Genomic DNA, 5,268 nt, shown 5'->3' with positions numbered 1-5,268 from the left:
TTTTCATTTTCAATTTCATAGATTGTTTATAATGACTTTTGCTAAAATTTCAAAATCAAAAGTTATCAAAACAAATTCTATGGGACTGAGGAATATTATTTTCTACTTTTTAATCCATTTATAAAAGCGTTGTATATTAAAAAGTGTTTTTTATATTATTTTTTATATTAATCTTTGTTTTACTTTTATGTCTATCATTTTCTTCATCTACATATTCCCCTTCACCTTGCATTTATATACGTAAGGTGTCTAAATTTACCTTGGTCTTCAGTTTTGCCTTTATCTTTACGCATCTTTGTTTTTGTTTTTATTTTTACCTTTGCCTTTATCCTTTTCTTTAACTATGCACGTACTCACCTTTACTTACATTCTTGTTATTCTTAACCTTTTATTATCAAGTTTTTGTTAAATTAATACCATATGCATACACACAAGAAGAACTTGTTTCAGCCCCAACCATTTCCGTTGCACCATTTCCGGTGCATCATTTCCGTGTGCAATTTCCGTTGAATTTGCCAATTTACTCCCAACCAACCATCGCCGCTAAAGAAGTTCCACTTCAATAAAATTCCGTTTGCTCTTAATTTAAGTGGAAACACAATTATAAGAATGAAACCCATAGCCGCGACGTTATTGCTTGAAGAGGAGAACGAGTCCCAGATTGCTGATGCGGAAGTTGAAAGTCGGAGATTTAGGGACATGTTTGATCTTTTTTAGATGAGTGAAGAGTCATAAGAAATTCATCTTGAACTGTATTACTCATCGCTCAAAGCCAGTGAAATTATAAACGTTGTTTGAGCACTCCACAACATTTGCATTTACTACAGAGTGGAAAATGAATTCCATTTTGAAAGCCGTCAGGAGGAGGGGAAGAACAAAGCTTATCCTTCCATTGCAAATCGATTCGAGAGAAAATACGCACCTCTTTTTAAAAAGTTAGTAAAAACGAGTGCAATAATAAAAGCATCTTTTTTTATGTAACTTCACATTTTATGTATGTATGCATGTATGTATGTACATACATCTATTAATTTTATATAAAAAGAATAAATGGTGTTCAGTGCATTTCACAGTGTTATTTATAGATAAGGAAAACAAAAACGCCTGGATTTCCTCTTCGAAAACCTCGCGCAATATCCTTTTGGTTGTCATTATTTGAGCCAATTTTTCGTATTGCCCGTATAACCGCTCGCGACTGACTTTTACAATCATGCACAGTACGTTTTACTTAATTTTTTATAAAATTTTATTATTTAACCCCACAAAAATAACAATCGAAACGTTCTCCGTCAACAAATTTGCAACTTAGAAAAACGAAACTACGATCGAAATGTAGAATAGGTATAATCGTAAATTTCGAAGATTGATCGAAAGGAAACGGAACGCAGAATACCAAATTTGCCAAACGGAGAAAATTTCGATTCAAGTCGAAATGCAGAATAGGGCTGACTATTTCTGACGTCATTGATGTTACTTCAGGAGTCCCGCAAGGTAGCCACCTAGGCCCGATTCGGTTCTTGCTTTTTATAAACGATATTTCTACAGATATAAAATTTTCAAAAAATTGTATGTACGCAGATGGTGTGAAACTTTATAAATCGTATTCATCAATCAAAGAAATGCATTTGCTACAAGCAGTCTTAAACAGCATGGCTAACTGGTGCTATGTAAATCGTATGCCTCTAAATCTGGAAAAATGTAAAGTAATGTGCTTTTCGCGAAGAGCTGTTCAGCCACTTTCTTATACAATCGATAACCATAATTTGGAACAGGTATACAATTTTGTGGACCTTGGTATCACAATCAGTGTTGCCACAGACAAATTTGTTTTCCTACCAAAATTTCCTACCGCAACCAACTGAAACCTACCAAACATTTTTTTGAGCTTTTAATATATATATTTTTTTTCAATGCTAAATTTATTAAAAACATACATAACATAACATTTAGTAAAACTTAAACACAGCTAGTACAATAAAAACAAATTAATAGCGTATAACAATTCATTTTACTCTACAGACATATCTACATGTATCATTCATACATATCGTCATTGGATACGTATAAAAACGCGAGCTCAAAAGACGCGTAAAAAAAAATTTCGGCAAAGAAAGACGCATAAAGTTATTTTTGAGGTCAAGTATGTTTGCCAGCGTCCGGAATGATGTTGAATCCATTTTTCTTCGCCGAAATTTTTTCAAGCGGATTTTTTGGTAAAATTCTTTCACACGTCCTTTTTCGCTATCAAAACACCCGAGCGTCTTCATTCGTGTCTAGTGACGATATTACTATTATTCTTATTAAGTCGGAGATACTCGCGCTCCTACCTAAGAAGATATATTGTGCTAAATCCTAACTGTAATCACTCCAGCCATAGGCTATTTAAAAAGCTCAGTACTTTGGATGATGCCATGTTCCAAATTTTAGATGCAGAAGACAATCGTTAGCCAAGGTATATCAAACTACGATTCATGCTTCGTGGGCAGGCACACAGAATATCTCTGGGGTTTCCTTCACCAGCCCATAAAACCTACAGTCCGTCTCTACAGAAAGACCCATTTAATTCAAATGGTACGTTAACTTGCAGTGTGCTGTCAGGTAGCAAGTAAGAGTTCTAAGTTCAAAGTGTCTTTCGGAGTTCCTCCTGGAAGGAGCTATTAATCTCTTTGATTGTCATATTCCCTTTGACTTCCGCCAGAGAGCAGCAATCTGAAATTTTCCCAGCTAGCTCCTAAGTAGGTCTGCAGTGTATCCTTTAGATGTACCACAGAATAGCTCGGGACCATGCCTACCGCATTTGGTTGTTATTGTTGTTGTTGTAGCGGCTACAAAAACCCCGCCCAGATCGGTTGATATCTCAGTCGTTGTCGTCGAGTTCCACTAACGGCAGCCCCAAGAAGCGTGCAGCCTCTATGGGGTCGGTCCACAGGGACGACGCCGTTAGGGTTGTGGGGTTTTCCGGGCATGCGAAGAGATGTTTCGAGTCGTGAGGGGTCTCTCCTCATGCCGGACATTCATTCGGCACATCCGCATTTAGCCTACTCAGGTAGGAGTTTAGTCTGCTGCAGTAGCCAGAGCTATTGTTGTTCTGGTCTCCCGAGGCAGATGGAGCTCCGTCGCGTTAATGTCCGGTGTTTGTGTGCCTAGAACGGCATTCACAGGTCTAGAGTCTACATAACTCGAGACTGCGTCCCTGTGAATGCCGTTCAGGGCCTTTCTGTAAGCTGACGGGTCCAGAGGCTGCTTAATGAACTTCTGGACCGCATTTGGTCTCCACGATTTGCGAGACTGTCAGCCCTTTCGTTGCCTTAAAACCCTTCATGTCCCGGAGTCCGCCACAGCATTATGCTATGGTTGGCTCCCACGTGGTTCAAGAGCTCACAAGCCTTGATGACGTTTTAAACGAGTCTAGGGCCTTTAACGCTGCATGAATATCCGAAATAATATTTATTATGGCCTCATTTACCTTCTACGATGACATTCGCGAACACAGACTTCGATTGCGAAAACCTCCGCCCATTGGTAGACTTTTCTGGAATCTTAATCCAAGTACGCCATTAATTATATATGGATGTTCATATTGTATATTGGAAATAATAAGGATATTCGTTTGTACTTAGGAATCAAATATATTTACATGTTTGCGGCCGCCGTTATACGAACGCACCGGTAAAATATTCATTTATTAAAGGTTGCTAAAATGTTAATAGATACATATTTTCTATTTTTCGCAAATAACTATTATTTACTCATTGTCACGAAACCTACCAAAATCCAATCAAGCCTACCAACCTACCAAATGGAAAAATTCCTACCAGTTTTGGTAGGAAAAGCCCATGTGTGGCAACACTGATCACAATGGATCCGAAACTTAATTTTAATCTTCACATTAATGTGACAGTCAACAAGGTTAAATGTGTACTTGCATTTGTGAAACGATGATCAAAGAATTTAGTGACCCTTATATCACTAAAACCCTGTTTAGACCGATTCTGGAATACGGTTCGATGGTTTGGAATCCACGGTATCAAATTTGCTCAGACAAGATAGACTGAATTCAAAAACTCGATTAAAACTTATTAATCTTCCTACACTTGTTAGTCGCAGGGAAATGCTTAGTACAATTTTTATGGTTAAATTACCGACAGGCTCAGTTTCAAGTCCGCTTCTTCTGGGTGAAGTTCGCCTTAATGTTCCCTCCCGTGTATCAAGACACTTTTATCCCCTATTTTTGAAAACTTGTAAAACTAATTATGAATTACACGACCCACTCCGTTGCTTATGCCAGGATTTTAACTCTCATTCCACAACATTTGATATATCTGATTCGCTTTTCAGCATTAAGAAAGCGATACTATCCTCTCTCAATAAATGAATCGTTAACATAGAGACATAAAATCAACTGATGAATTTAGTTTTGTAGCTGAACAGTTTTAGATCTCGACACTTAACAAACTCCTGCCTATCGTGACTCGTGGCAAAAAATTTAAAATATTGGTTCCGTACGTCATGCGGACTGCGCCCCTCGTGTGTATGGGCGGAAATGGAGGGCAAAACCCGTTGGGATTATTATTATTATTATTAAAAGTTAGACGCAGATATTAGGGAATAATGCACCCACTAGTTTACCTTGTTTAAGAGTTGGAACGAAGGCAAATGTTGGGATACTACACCAAAAAAAAATTCCTAAACCGGAAAAAAACTATCAAAATGAAAAAATGGGAATGATTTTTCGCCATAGAAATGGTTTCCCCAATTAAGCATAAGAATTTTTATAAAAATTAAGACATTCTTTTCCTTATTTTTAGGAAAATTATCTTAAGAAAGAGAAAGCTTTTATATATAATATGGAAATATCTTTCCTCAATTTGTACAAGTTCCTACCGTCAAATGTATAATGTTTTACTTGAAAATAAGAAGCATTTCTTATTCTCGTGGGAAAGGTTTCTTAAAAATTAATTAAATCTTCGTGATTTTTAAGGAAAAAATTCCTCAAAGTATGGAGTATTTTCTGCATTAAAAATAAAACATTCGGTTAGTTTTACATTTATGGATGTATACTAGGGTGCCCATCGAAAATGCCTTTTTTTGGAAATTTTATTCGTTTTTATGAGAAATATTATTTCCAACTTTTATACATTTTTTTAAAGGTCATTTAGAGGTCGCGACCTGTCGATTTAGGTCAGAAAATATGATCTCAGAAGAGGATATATAGGCCTTTGAAATGTTATATAATAGTCTATTGTCGGACTTGGCTCGTTTGGATTT

The sequence above is a fragment of the Rhagoletis zephyria genome, unplaced genomic scaffold (genome assembly GCF_001687245.7).
Source record: "Rhagoletis zephyria isolate East Lansing unplaced genomic scaffold, Rhagoletis_zephyria_1.1 Rzeph_scaffold_00559, whole genome shotgun sequence".
Classification (NCBI taxonomy): Eukaryota; Metazoa; Arthropoda; class Insecta; order Diptera; family Tephritidae; genus Rhagoletis; species Rhagoletis zephyria.
The sequence above is the reverse complement of the archived record's forward strand: the minus strand, read 5'-3'. Positions refer to the sequence as shown.